At 52.1% G+C, this 15,111-nt stretch overlaps 1 long non-coding RNA gene across 1 annotated transcript; it reads left to right on the forward strand.

Moving 5' to 3' along the window:
• The first annotated feature begins 9,706 nt into the window (after window positions 1–9,706).
• On the forward strand, window positions 9,707–12,748 carry LOC105868510 (uncharacterized). The gene is made up of 3 exons (XR_001152738.2): window positions 9,707–9,787; window positions 12,440–12,555; window positions 12,627–12,748. It is a non-coding gene; the product is annotated as an uncharacterized LOC105868510 (long non-coding RNA).
• The last annotated feature ends 2,363 nt before the right edge of the window (window positions 12,749–15,111 follow it).

A 15,111-nucleotide genomic window follows, 5' to 3' on the forward strand; every position in this document is an offset into this window, starting at 1 on the left:
GGGGACAGCAGGGATTGCAATCGGGGTTACTCGTGCTATGACGGCTCAGAAGCACATCCAGAGGGGCTGGGGCTAAGGGGAGCTTTAAAAACTTTGAAAGGAGAGGCCCAGGTAAGCTGTTTTGAAACGACGACATCCAATACAGGAGCTTATCGCAGGAGTTGGCGATTACTCATTGGTCAAGGTGCCGTGTTGGGCAGGTGACCTCGTGCGAGGGCCGGTCTGGGACGCTGTTTTTCCTTGTGCAGGTTCTGCCACAGGCACGTGCAGGAACCTCCTGTGATGGTCCTGGCACAGGCGTGCGAGTGCAAAGGCTCCTTCGTGGCCTTCTGGCTCCGTTGCGTTCAGGTTTGGCCTAAATCACTCCATTGTGATATTGATTAGCTTCCACGCTGTGTTAGTGTCCCAGGCCTGCCGTGACAAAGTACCACAAACCTTGTGGTACTGGCTCAAGACAACAGCAGTTTACTCTCTCACAGTCGTGGAGACCAGCAGTCCAGAAATCAGGTTGTTGCCAGGGCCACGCTTCCCCAAAGGCTCTAGGGGAGGCTCCTTCCTGGCTCGTCCAGCGTCTGGTGGCTCCTGGTGCCCCTTGGCTTGTGGACTCCCCTCCCCCTCAATCCCTGTTTCTGTCTTCTTCTGTGTGGCTCTCTGTGTTTCTGCTGCTCTCCCTTCAAAGACACCAGTCACTGGGTTAGGTCCACCCTAACCCAGATGGCTTCATCTGCAAAGATCTGGTTCCAAATAAGGTCACATTCTGAGGTTCTGGGTGGACATGAATTTTGGGAGGACACTATTCAACCCACTACACATGGAGTTGGGGCAGAAATCCACCATCGCTTGCATTTCCAGAGCTCCGTCATGAAGAGTGTGGGGAGGGGGAAGGGGACTGGCCAGGTTGGGCCCCTCTGATTACAGCTGCTGCTGATCAGCATCTTCTCCCAGCCCTGCCAGGGACCCCGAGGCTCAGAGACATGCCCAAGGCCCTGGGGTGCAGCCATGGTAGAGCAGAGAGCCCTGCTCAGACCTCTGGGTAGAGATCTGTCCCTGCTCCTGGGCCCTCAGGGCGTGCCTGCACCCGCCATCCTTGGACATGTGGCATCAGCGCTGGCATAAAATCCTTCCCCACTTCCAGCACTGTGAGTCCAGTTGTCACTAAAGGAGTATAACCAAACATCAGGGGGGTGAAAAAAAAAGGCAACTCTTAGCCAATCAGCTAGAACCCTAAATGCATGAGTGAAAATGACAATAGCCATTCAAATGTTTTATGTTAATTAAAATCCCTGTCTATGATTCAGTCTTTAGAGAAGTAAGTGAAGCGTCAATTCTGTGAGGCTGTTCAGAGGCATCTGTGGGAAGGGGGCTGGGAGAGTTGGGCCCGTTTATGCCAATTGCCACGGGCACCTCTGCCCTGCAGTGCCCAGGGGGACCCAGCCTCTTTTCCGCTGAACACAGAGTCCGTCCCTGGGAGCTTCTTACAAAGGCCATGGCATTTGGGTTTGGATTTGAGGTGGCTGGGGATGCCAGGGGCTCAGAAAGCATTGGCCAAGAGCCGGGTTCGGGTCGGGACTCTGTCCTGTGCTTGCCAGTTCAGGAACTCTGAGCTCCAGGTCGCCTGGGCACTGCGGGAATGACGCCAGCACCTACCTCAAGCCTGCAGCGAGAGTTAGATGTCTCCTTCCGTGCGCACGGTACGGCCCGGCCCAGGCATGCCTAGTCAGCCGCTATTATCCACACTCGCTGGTGACTGCACGGACCAGTGAATTATTTTTCGAGGATCAGCAGTAGGAGGTGGGCCTTCCCTCTGAGAATCAGCCCCGGCAAGGGGCTGCCTTGTCCCCCACTGCAAGCGCCCAGGGCGGGGATTATTACGGAGGAACACAGAAGGCTCTGTCTGCTCTTGGCGCTCAACCCTCCGAGCAGAACCACCACGAGGATGGTTTTTACTTTTGTCTGCTCTTTAAAGTAAACAACCCATTCACACCCTGAGAACTTACAGATTGGTAAAGATATAAATACATCAATTTGTTTGAGGCCGTTGGGGAGAAGGATGACATTTTTAGCATTGCGAAGGGCTGAATCACGCTCCTGAGATATACAATTGGATCAACTCCTTTGAAGGGGGTCAAATGTAATTTTAGAGCAGAATTAGTATGATTCGTGATAGAGCTGTTACACTTACCAAAAACAATTTACTTTTTCAGTTCTAAGCAAGGATCGTGGGTTTTCCAAAAAGTTTAACATGTGCTTTGGGAGGGAGAGGTTTGGGCGTTGTGCTGAGAGACCAGGCTGCCCTCTCTCTGCTGGGCACATCTTTGCTCCCAATGTCCAAGTCGCAGTGACATGTCCTCAAGGGAGGCCGCGGGACCCGGAGAACCTGGGCTTCCACGCCAAAGTGCTGCTTCCCATTCCGTGCGACAGATTCATTATCCCCCAAGTCCCAGTGAGTTCCCTTCATTTTCCCACCATTTCATTATGGGACTGGGTTGGAAAGAGTCCAGTCGGGACAAGGGGACTTATAGGGAGTGTCGAACAGAGGCACCCACGAAATATTCCAAGACCTTTAAAGACACAGGCACCTTTTATTCTATTACAAAGGCTGATGAGAAAGCAAAGTTCTCAACCTCAGTTGTGAGAAGAGGTGGAAGGTGCAGAGGAGAGGCTGGTTCTGGGAGGCTTTGGGTTTTGAGCTGGTAGCCATGAAGGGGCCGTGAGGACTGTGCAGAGGCGCAGGAGTGGGGACAGCTGCCTTCAGTCCCCATGGGGCTACCAGAGGCAGGGGGACAGCTGAGGGCAGGCAGGAGCTCCAAGAAAATTCTTGCATTGCCCAGCCTCAGTTGCCCCATCTGCCCAGTGAGGATCAGGGTGAGCTGGATGCCTCTCCGATGGGGACCTTAGGGGCGAGCCGAGGAGAAGGCACTTTGGGAGCGTTAAGGTGGCTGGACGTGAGCATGAGCTGCTGGGACAGCCGTCTGCCCTGAGGCCTCTCCCGGGCCCCCCTTCCTGTTCTCTCTTCTGCCTTCCTGCAAGACAGAGAGATTTTGGAGTCTGAAATCACGACCATCGACAAAGGCTACTTTGAGAGAAAAACCAGCTGAATTCGGGCCAGGTGCCTCTTCCTTGGCTTCCTTTTTTGGAAGAAAAGTTCGGAGTCAATAACCAGTGGATTGAATGAATTCAACTTTATTTTCCAAAATATCCAATAGTAAGGTGGAAGCTACCCCCCCCACCCCTCCCAGACCCTCCCCAAAGACAAACCCTAACTCTTCCAGTTCTGGGGGGCGTTGTGGGGGGAGTCTTTGCCCCGAGATCATTCGCTGCGGAAGGGAGAAGGCGCTTCTCACCGACACAGCTGTGTCTACACGACGGGGTTGGCCGACGGCACATTATTTCTGGATGATCTTCAAGATATTCTGCTCAGATTTATTTCAAGTGTGGATTTAGTTTCTTTCCTGCAGCGTTGCCAGTTGGTAAGGACTTATTTTGCCAAGGTAATTTGTTCTGTTCTGGCCCAAGCAAGATGCAGCAAGGAAAGACATGAAATCTTCAATTTGGGAAGGGAAAGAGCATAAATTCTGAAATGTAGCACCCGCCAGCGCGGGAAGGTCCCCGAGGGAAGGCTGTGAAAGAATTCTATAAAGTTTTAATAGCTCAAGACCCAGGGTAGCAGAATTAAATGCAAGCCTGGGGACCGACTCTTTTCTTGATCGTATAAAATGTGGGGAAATCTTGCATCGACTCTGACAATTCCTTGGGTCTTTGGGCAGAATATGGATGCTTTGGAATTTAAAGGCACGCTTGAGTCCTGGTCTCATCAAGAGAGATGGAGCTATTTTCTGGATAGGCCACAGTATGATTACCTTACAGCTGCAGGACCTGGGTAATAGTAGATATAATCATCTACTGTGGAAAACTGGAACTTCCAAGCAGGATGCACAAACTCACCTTGATTGCACCTCATCTGTTAATGTTAAGAAAGATGGTTTTCTCTTCCTCTCCCATGTGTTGTGCAGCAATGGTGTTTGAATGTGGGTTTCATGTCTCTGCAGTCATGCTACCCACCTACATACCTACCCATCTACCTACATATGTGCTTACCCATCTACCCATCTACCTGCCTGCCCATTTATCCACCTACCTGCCTGTCTATTTACCCACCTACCTGCTTATCCATCTACTTACCTATGTACCTACCCATTTATACACCCACCTGGCTACCTATCTATCCACTTATCAGCCTACCCGTCTATCCACCTACCTTTCTACCTATCTACCCACCTACCTGTCTACCCATCTATCCACCTACCCATCTACCCACCTACCTGCCTACCCATTTATCCCCTTACCTATCTATCCATCTATCCCCTTACCTGACTACCCATCTATCCCCTTACCTGTCTACCCACCCACCCTTCTATCTACCTACCTGCCTACCCACCTACCCAATCATCCACATACCTACCTACCCATCCATCCACCTAACCATCTATCCACCTCCCTGCCTACCCATCTATCCACCTACCTGTCTACCCACCTACCCATCTATACACCTACCTGTCTACCCACCTACCCATCTACCCACCTACCTGCCTACCCATCTATACACCTACCTGTCTACCCACCTACCCATCTACCCATCTATACACCTACCTCTACCTGCCTACATTTTCCCCCCAATAAACATAGTCTTTCTATGCTTGTGGTTTTATTCAAGGAACCCATTAAAGAACTGAGGCAAGGCTCGGGGTGGTGGGGAGAAGGTCCCTTGCTGACGTGGGGGAAGCCATCATCCCCCAATGACAGGGTGGCTTGGCGGGGGCCTTGTATTGTTCCAACTCTCCACTATGAGGCACCAATCTCCTTGCTCACAACTAAACCATCTTTCCTGGGACAGAACCATCTGAGAGGCTCCTGTTAGCATCAGAGCGGATTGACTTTGGCTCCCCCTGGGTGGACATGGCTGTGAGCTGGGCATTGTGCTTTGGACCAAAATTCTCATGGTGAAATAGCTGAGCACACTGGCATCCCGATCAAACATCTGCTGTGTCTGAGGAGGGGGAGTTGCTCTTTGGGGGCCTCCAAGATGAAGGGCAGATGCCTCAACCTGGTGGTTGCCATCCTCTATGATGGGGACATAGCCCTGTGGCTTCGTCCCTGCAGCAACTCCTGCCTGGCCTTTCTGGCTACTGCAATGGACAAGTCCCTGTCCTCACCAGCTCTGCACACCTCCTGTTGCAGTTTGTTTTTCATCACACCCATGTGTGTGCCTACCTCTGGCACTATTGTCTTAGTCTCTTTGCTTTGGTAGAAAGGAATACCTGAGGCTGGGTGATTCATCAAGAAAAGAGGTTTATTTGGCTCACAGCTCTGCAGGATGTACAAGAAGGGAGGCACCAGCATCTGTTTCTGGTGAGGGCTTCAGGCTGCTTCCACTCATGGCAGAAGGTGCAGGGGAGCTGGTGTGTGCAGAGATCACAGGGTGAGAGAGGAAGCAGGAGAGAGCAGGGAGGTGCCAGGCTCTGTGGAACAACCAGCTCTCATAGGAACTAACAGGCAAGGATTCACTCATTGCTGCCAGGACGGCACCAAGCCATTCATGAAGGATCTGCCCCCATGACACAGACACGTCCCATGGCCCCCCCCATGCAGCATTGGGGATCGAACTTCAACATGAGGTTTAGGGGGACAGGTATCCCAACTGCAGCAACTAGGTTTAAGATTCTTGAGGGCAGGTACCTGGATGGACCCATGCCTTACACCTAGCAGATACCAATTAATCTTCATTAAGAGCATGGACTTTGGGATCCTACATACTCATGTTCAATCTCTAGTTCTGCCTTTTTGTAGCTGTCTGACTTTGGGGAAGTTACTTAACCTCTCTGGCCTTTAGTTTCCTAAAATATATGTATGTTTGGGACTCAGCACAGAGTCTAACACATTGTACTTTATCTTGTTTGTATAATATAATTTCTCCTCATAAGAGGGGGACAATCACAGCACCTCTCTGGGATCTTGTGGCCTTGTGATCATGAGATGATTCTCAGAAGCTACTCATGGCCTTGGGCAATTTACAGCACAGCTGGGAAGATGAAACCCTCATAAGCACAGGTGATTATGCAATGACTCTTAGTGCAGGGGAGTAACTGGTGTAGACACCACAAGAGGGTTGCCCGATTGGGTACCTCACAGGAGTCTAGAGAAGGAGGAAGGCTTTCCTTTGGTGAGAGGGTCCTAGGAAAGCTTCTGGGAAGAGGTGGGATTGGAACAGGACAAGACGAGGTCCTGTCACCTGTGTATTGTTCCTGCAAGAGCCTTTTTCTGCTTTTGGGGAGCTTGGCGATGCTGACACCTCATTCCCCATGTCACAGGGCAGGGCCTCATGAACTTGACTGCTGGGTTGGGGTTGGGTCTTGTTTATCAGTGTTGTCCTAACACAGTGTTAAGTCTTCACGGAATGAGCGCCATACTTTTTCATTCCTCAAAGGCTCCACAGGAGGTATCTTCATAAATGCTGGATATTCAGTTGTTTCCCCAAAGTTTTCTTCTAGTTTAACCTCCGTTGGTCCAGCTCCCCAACTCAAAGCCAGACCCAAGTGAGACAATGGACCCAGAGCCACTCAAACAACGTCCCTTAAGAGGGCCTCTCATCCTGCTAAACCCTCCATCCTGGGAAGATTCTTCCCGAAAGCTGTGATTAAATAAAACTCCCCAAAACATTAGCCAGGCTGGCCCTGGGAGGGGCACAGGGTTCCGTAGTGTTTGGACTTAATCCTACCTCTGGCTCTCATAAAGTAATTGGCCTAGAAGTATTGTAAACGCCATGGCATCTTGCACAAGGCAGGACTCCAGAAATAATTATGTGACTGTGGGAATAGGTGAATAATGGGGATATGTGCCCATATCATGCTCTGTTCCTTGCTTCCAAGGGCTGGAAAGTTGGGACTCATCGTGTCTGCCAAAGCACTGGGGCGCTGTGTGAGTGGAGGGCTGCATTATGACCCTGGACCACTATGGATATTGTTGTATAATAAAGTTTTGTCTGGTCTTTGTTCCTGGTTCCTGTGCAAGGAAATTCCCAAACCCTGGGAGTTTCCTGAAAAATAGGAGTGCCTTTGTTTTTCATGAGTCCCGTGGATCCTGCCTGAGTTTCAGCTAATAAGATGGCTCGGGATGGGGACTGACTCAACCAGAAAGAGCAACCATGTGATTAGAGAATTGGGGCTTTGAGCCCCATGATATCAGCCTGACCTCCAGAGAGGGGAGGAGGGCTGGAGATTGAATTCACTCCTGTGGTCAATGATCCAATCAATCATGCCTGTGTAATGAAACCCTAATAAAAACTATGGACACCAGGGCTCAGGTGGGCTTCCTGGTTGGTGAAAACATTGATGTGTTGGGAAGGTGACGGTCCATGAATCTATGGGGACAGGGAACAGAAGCTCTGCATTTGGGCCCCTCCTAGACTTTGTGCTGTGCGTCTCTTCTTTTTTGGCTGATCTCGACCTATGTCCTTTATAATAAAAATGTAATTGTAAGTATAGCATTTTCCTGAGTTCTGTGAGTCATTCTAGCAAATCATTGAACCTGAAGGAGTTGTGTGAACCCTGAATTTGTACCCAGCAGGTCAGAGGTGTGACTGGTGTCTGAAGTGGGGGCAATCTTGGCAAGCCCTTAACTTGTGGAGTCTGTGCTAACTCTAGGTAGTTAGTGCCAGAATTGAATTGCTGTATAACTTGTTGCTTTCTGCTTTCCTCCCAACAGGGAAAATATTTCCACACACATCCCCAAAAGGAATTGGGAGCTCCTGGATCTTTCTCTCTGTCATTGGAGGCTGGTGGCCAGAGCGTTTTCCTGGGAACAAATGACCTTTAGTGGGAACCCTACTTTATAGCCAGAAAAGACCGCAATCACCCACTTCTTATGTCCTCATATCGGTGCTCCAAAGCCACAAAGCTAACTAGAAACCAAAGGCGTAAACGAACACAAAGATCTCAGCTTGAGGCACCTGTGCTAAAATTACCTTTCCCAAATGACAGAGGAGCCCTGTGGGAGTCTCCCAGGTTCTCCACTGTGTCTCAGGGGGACTCTGTGATGTACCCTCTTATGCACAGGCTATAAAAATAGTGAGGGCCCCACCCTTGCAACCAAAGCCTTTGCACAGCCTCACTGTGGGGTGGAATTCCCGGCAGTGCTATATTTGTAGAGCTGCTGTTTAGCTGGGTGATTTGCTGTGGCAGCGGCTGAGATCTCAGATCTCACAGAGATTTGGGACTTAATCACCTGCAGCACCAGGAGAGACTTGCTCTTTTTATATGGTTAAAAAAATACAACGTCCAGACCTGGCTCAGTCATGCTCCATCTACACAGCATTTAAAACACCTCTGCCCATGTGGAGTGTCCACATGTGTTAGGTTTCCTATTAGGAATGTGATCTATAAAAAAAAAAGAAAGAACCTAAACCATCACTGCAACATAAAAAGGCACAGGGAAAAGGCTCAGATCTCACTCTGGCTGCACACAAAGCTCATCCGAAGAGAGTGAAATTCTTGACTCCTTTCATCAACATGGCCCAGAATGGCGGTCGGGGGTGGGGAGGGGAAGACGCATAAATGGACTTGAAGAGCTCCGTGCGCATTTCTGGAGTGCTCTGTACTCCGAGAGCTTGCTCACGCTCTGAAAGGGAATTGCATGGTTTAAAAACGTTATGGATCTAAATCCATTTGAACGCCTTCATCACACTCTGTTTTTACTGTTGGCTGGAAGAAAGCCCACACCTCCCTCTGCCTGCTCCCCCACGCCCCGTGGCCGGCTCCTGCCTCCCTGGCCTCCTCCCATCTTTATTTCTTTGTGACACATCACGATGTCTGTTTGCCTGTCATCTGAGAACAGGAGCCCTGAGTAGGCAGGAATCTGGTATCTCTTCCCTTTGTTGCACCTCTGGGCCCAGTGTGGTGCCAGCACACAGTAGGAGCCTAATACGTGTTTGCTTAATGTACGAGGAAATCTCCTAACTGGCCTCCGTGTCTCTGGCCTTGCCCCCTCACCTGCCTACTTAGCCCACCACGTGGTTGACTCACAGCCCCGATTTCCAGCCTGCCCCCAGGTACATGGGAATGATTCACTCTTCCCTAACTAGCCAGGCCCTCCCAGACCCCCGGTGGCATGAACCCTTGTGGTGTCATCAGCCTGGCACGCCCATGCCCTCTCCCCTACCCTGCCGTCTTGCTTCTTCACGCATCTCCTATCCAGCTCAGCCTCCCCGGTGCCGTGCACAAAAAGGGGTCAGCAACTATTGGGGAAAACGTCAGTCACCCCTCACCCACCACGCGGGCCCGCATCAAACGAGCCTTTCTCTTTGAAAGACTGACCATGTGTATAATGTGCCACAGCACGTTCTTTTTGTTATTGCTTGAATGGAGCCACAGCCAGCTGGAAAAAAAAAATCTGGTTTTCATCGAGTGGGAAAAAAAAATCCGATAATAGGGAACTCAGCCATTTGCACATCCGGATCCTTTTACCACAAATGGCTTAAGCGCCCTGACATGCCACCGTCCCCCCTGCTAGACGAAAGTGGCGCCGGAGCCGAGTGAAATTCCAGGCGGCGGGGGCAGAGTTCTCTGTCTTCCTGGAAGTGTGGTCACTGAGGAGACTTGACACGAAGCTGCCGCTGCAATGGGGAGGAGCCCGGTAAGTGCTCACCAGAGTTGTCACCACGAGGCCCGGCGGACGGGTGCACACTGGCAGGAATGGGCACGCGGGCACAGACGCCTAGGGGCAGCTGGGGCAGGTGAGCAGCAAGAGGAAAATGGCCTATGTAGGTTTAAGGGTGTGTTCTGAATGTACCTTGCCACTACCTTCTGGAATTTTCCTTTTTTGGGGAAAGGGTGGCAGGAAAACAAACTTTATGCTGTGGAAAACTCCTGCAGTAGTTACCTGCCTCCAGAAGATGAGGCTTGAATCCTGGCCTGAGCAAGGCCCTTCCCTTTTGGGGCCCATTTGCTGATCTATGAACTTGGGAGGATGAGAACCGTCTCCCTCCTCCCAGGTGTCAGCGTCCGTCCAGGCGACTGGGCCTCTGCAGGCTGAGCACGCATGGCCGGCGCTCCCCGGACCTCCCTGGCTGACAAAGCATTAACCCTTGATTCCAGCCATCTGTGCCTATTTTGCAGAAAATACGACTTTTCATTAGATTAACAAGAATGTTAATGATTATCACCGGTTGCTGATATTAGCACAGTACATCAAAAGGAGCAGCGTGATCAGGAAGATTTAGAGGGGGGATGAATGTGAAGGCATGACTGGGTGCTTCTGAAAGCAGACTGTGGCTTGCTGGGCGTGTTGTCTTCTTTCCGGTGTCCCACCCGCTGCTCAGCAGAAAACGCCCTTGAATGTTTTCTTGCCACCTGAAGCCCATGGAGGCCTTGACTCTGAGCTACTTTGGGCCTCAGAGCAGTGATGGCACACCTGGGGGCCCCAAGGGCAGCGGGACCCCCACTGACCTTCCCTAGCAGGAGGGGTCCCGTTCACCCGGCCCCAGGCCCCATCCCTTAAAGGCTGAAGGACTTAAACCAGATGAATTAGCAAGGACACCCAGGTGCTTTAGTCCCTGCACTCTGCAAACTCTCCGGAAAGGTGCAAAGCCAGCCTCTGACCCTGACTCACGGACACAGGTCACTTCCCATATTTTTCTTTTTTTAAGAAACAAAGTCACCTTTTCTTTGGAACATCATGAACATTTCAGACCGAGGAGCCCAGCGGCTTCTCCCTGGCATCCCTCTTCCACACAGCACCCGGGGTCCCCCTGGGGCTTTCAGGGCGCTCAGAGTCCCCCCTGGGAATTGCAACCTCACATCCCGCAACACCCGGCATCAGGTACCTCTCGGGCTGTGCTCCCCTCCTGTCTAATCTGGGAGCTAGTTCATACTATGTTATTAAAGACTGACAGTTGGGGCTGTGCCTTGACCTCCCTAGAAAATATGCATTTGAACTGGGATTTTTTACTAAGGATGACATTGGAGTCACCATAGTGGGCACTGGGGGAGATGTTTGGGATAGAAACCGCCTCAGTTCACAGTGGCTCAGCTGTCGCAGGCCTGGCCATGGACACAGAGAGAGAGCGTCATTTATTGAGACCCTGCTGGGCCTTCAGATCCCTCGGTGTGTCCATTTGCTTTTGTTTTCCCTTCAATTTGCTGTTCCCATCTCTCTGCCTGCAGCTTGTATCTGTGGAGCTAAGAGGCCCGTCTCTCGTAGGCAGGGAGGGTTGTGCGGCCTTTGCCAGCCTCGGGGTGGGGGCTGGGCTGAAAGGATTCAGAACAGCTGGAACCAGCACCAGGCGGGTGGGGAAATGGATCCCATGAGGAGACGAGCCAGGAAGAAAAGGTGACATCACTCACAGATCCATCTCGGGCCACGCACTGTGTAAGGGGAGAAGAAGAGAAAGGCGCCTGACCGGGGACTGAGTGTCCTGCTACACGGGAAGACGCCCCACCATGAGCGCTAAGCAGAGCTCCTCCCCTGGGCTTGCAGTGGAGTCTCCTCTGTATCTGTGCAGAGCCCTTACCTCCCTTCCTGGGGTGACCAAACCACTCCAATGGGGCCATTCTAGTGGGTGCTGCCAATCACAGCAACTTAGCCCAGGGATTTGTCCAAGGGGTGGGCATTTGATTCAAGCCAGGCCAATCGGAGTGCTTCCCTGGGATTTTAAAACTTGGAGGCGAAGGAGGAGTGTTCCTTCCTCTTGGACTGCTGAGCTGTGAGAAAGTGAATTCAGAGCTACCTTGGCTGAGATCCTTTCTTCCCCAAAGAGAAAACCCAGCAGCAGAGGGACAGGAAGAAGCCAAGTGTGGAGGGAAACGGAAGCAAGAGCTGGGGAGGGGAGGCCTGTCAGAGTTCAGCCCCTGGAGCCAGTGCCCAGTGCATATAGTGTTTTTGCGTGGGCTGGGGGTCCAGGGAGAGGGGGGGAGAACCAGGGGAGGAGTGTGGCACAATCTAAGATGTGGAGGGGAAGTATTAAAAAGAAATGGGTCGCCAACAGCAGAGAATGACAACAGAAAATTACCCCCTAAATTTGATAACTAGGATCTCACGACGACCTTGACAAGGCAGCTGAGAACTGTCTGCTGACCAGGCCACAAGCCTGCTGATGGACGTCTGCCCAGAGGGTGCTCTTCCCTAATTTGCCAAAGGTGCCGTACAGGCTGGCAGTGGAGCTGGGAGTCTGTCCTAGGACCAGCCTCTGCCCTCAGGACTAGACACAGAGCAAGGGGACAAGTGAAGTCCTTGTCTTCATGGTGTCTAGTGAGCAACTTTACAATGACCACATTTACTCCCCACCCCACAGCAAGGGCAGCGAGTTACACTTCCTATTGAGAGGGGGATGGAGGCTCGGGGTAACATCGAACTTTGCCTCCTGGTGCAGAACTCTTCCCCTCTGCAGGAAGCCATTTTCTGGGTTGGATTGAACCTGTTAGGACTGTCAGGGAAAAAAAAAACCTGTCTCACGCTGGTCCTACCACCAAAGAGGATTGGATCATGTGCTGGGAAGACTCAGAGGTAAGATGGATTTCAGGGTTGGTTTGATTCAGCTGCTCAACAGTGTTCTCAAGCACCCTGCTTTCTTTCAGTGTCTGCTTTCTGGGATGGACGTCTTCCAGCTTGGTCCTCAAGCAACTTCCCTCATGGTGGCAAAAAGGCCCCCAGAGTTCCGACCCTCACGACTGCTACCATATCTCTCCTTGAGGATCTTTTAGACAGGCAAGGAAACTTTTTTCTAAGAACGCTCCCAGCCAGTTTTCCTTTTGTGTCATTGAACATATGTCCATTCCGGAGGCAATGTCAGGCACACTCTGGGCTGATGAGGTGAGCTCTGGTTCACCTGGAACGGTCACTATGACATGGCAGATGGGGTCACTCTGACTGTCCAGGTGGCCAAAGCTCACTGCAGAGTGGGCAGGTGGCTTGCGGAAGCCAGGTGCTTCATGGGAGTCTGGGTGTTGCTGTGTGCTTGAGTAGGGGTCAGGGTGCTAGTGGGCAGCCAGCAGGAATGTTGGTGGCTTAGGTGCAGTTTTGTGTATTCATTGAGACAGCAGAGCCTCTGGATGCACGGGTGAGTTTCTGGCCTCTCGGGGAAAGAAAGAGGCTGTCAGAGGACGTGGTGTCCTCTGTGGCTACCCAAGAATGATTTCCACGATCCCAGCAGATCTGTGCACAGCCAGGAAACAGAGCCCACATCATGGCCTGTAAGTGCCTAATTATCGAGGCACAAGGGTCTTTGGCAGGTGGGAGGGTGGGAAGGTCGGTGGCTCTACCTGGGTCCCCTTGGAGCTAGCAGCACCAGGTCCAGACAGCCGTGGCTGTGGGATGACCCATCGGGTGGGGAGACGCAGGCACCCAGAGGCTGAGAATTCAGCCCGAGTGTTTGACAAGGTGCGTTACTGGGCACCCAGCCCCTCCGACCTGCAGGGCACATCAATTCTACTTTCATCAGCAGCGGACACAGAGAGGGCTGTTAGTTCACTCTGAGCCTCAGGCTGTTCTGTGCATTTACTGCCTGGAACTGGTTCAAGTTTACCTGGGTCCTGGCTCAGGGAGCACTCACAGGCTTCTCTTGATTGCAGTGGTCATTTATTTATCCAGCAGTTATTGTACGAGCTGCACTGGGTGCCAGGCCCTGTGCAGGGTTCTGTGGGGCAGAGATGGGTGGTCCCTCCCCACGAGAGTGCAGGGTCGGGTGCAGAAGGTGAGCGGCAGTGCATCTGTCACCTGCCATAGGGGAGGAATGCAGGCTTTAGACTAATTGACTGCCTGGGCTCCGGGCACTGAAAGGGGTTGGTGCATTAAGGAACGGAGGCCTAGCAGGAGGGTACAGGGACAAGTGCTGCATATGGAGGGAGAGGGATGGCAGTAGAAAATGAGGCTATGTGGTAAACTGAGGCTGTGCAATAGAGACTTCTTAATAGGGTAGAAAATGGAGACCCAAACAAGCCAGTAGGCAGATGAGTGTCTGGGACCAAATACATCTGGCAGGCTGTGGGGAGTGAGATAAATAGGTCACCAGGGTTATAGCACTATAGGTGACAGGAAAGGAGCAGCAGGGAACCAGTGGAGGCTGGAAGGATGGAGCCCAGGCTGGATCTGCCTGCCTGCCTATGTGTGATGTCTCAGGACGTAGTGGTGGCAAGAAATAAAGTTATCTTCAAGGTCTTTGCATCAGGGTTAGAAAATTCTGTTGGAGCAGTGGTTCCCCAAATTTTTTTTGGCACCAGAGACCAGTTTCATGGAAGACAATTTGTCTTCCATAGACTGAGGGTGGGCTTGGGGAGGGGGATGGGAAGGGGAGCTTAGGCAGTGATGCGAGTGATGGGGAGCGGCTGTAAATACAGATGAGGCTTAGGTCTGTTGCTCACTGCTCCCCTCCTGCTGAGTGGCCCCCTTGTTCCTAAGTTTCATGGAAGACAATTTTTCCTTGGACTGGGGGAGAGGGGGGACTGGAGCTCTGCAGCCTGGTCCTGAGGCCCGGGGGTTTGGGGACTGCTATGTTAAATAAAGGACACAGGTGCGAGAGATGGGGAGATGAAGGTTCAGTGTTGAGGTGCCCATGGGACATCCAGAGACTGTCCAGAGGAGAGCTGGACCAAGAGCTTGGCCACAGACATAGGGCAGGGGGGGGGGATGCCAGAGTTGGCATCGCCACCATTTGTCTTCTGCACATTCCCTTCCAGTCTCCGTTCCCAGGGGAGCTCCCCCAGCCCCACCAGCCTGGGCTGCAGCTCAGCTCCAGCACTCACCAGTGCGTGGCACGTCGCTCAGCTGAGCCTGTTTCCAGGCCGTTCTTAGGACACGGGTACTTGCTTAGGATGGCTGTGGCATCGTGCACATCACTTTCTAAACCACGCCACCTCCCTAAGCCCTGGGACAGGAACGGTCTTGGGAGTCTGCCTGCGTAGGAGCCAAGGGAAGTGATGCTTCTGTCGTCCCTTGAGGGTGAAGCTCTGCTTTGGGGGAACTCATTTTTCCCAGGGCACCTCTATGACAGATTCGGCCACAAAGCACGTGGAGGCCACAATGCATTCCCATGTGGCCACCCCCTCCTCCCCTCTTTTTTGGTCT

Source organism: Microcebus murinus, chromosome 19 (assembly GCF_040939455.1).
Source record: "Microcebus murinus isolate Inina chromosome 19, M.murinus_Inina_mat1.0, whole genome shotgun sequence".
Taxonomy (NCBI): domain Eukaryota; kingdom Metazoa; phylum Chordata; class Mammalia; order Primates; family Cheirogaleidae; genus Microcebus; species Microcebus murinus.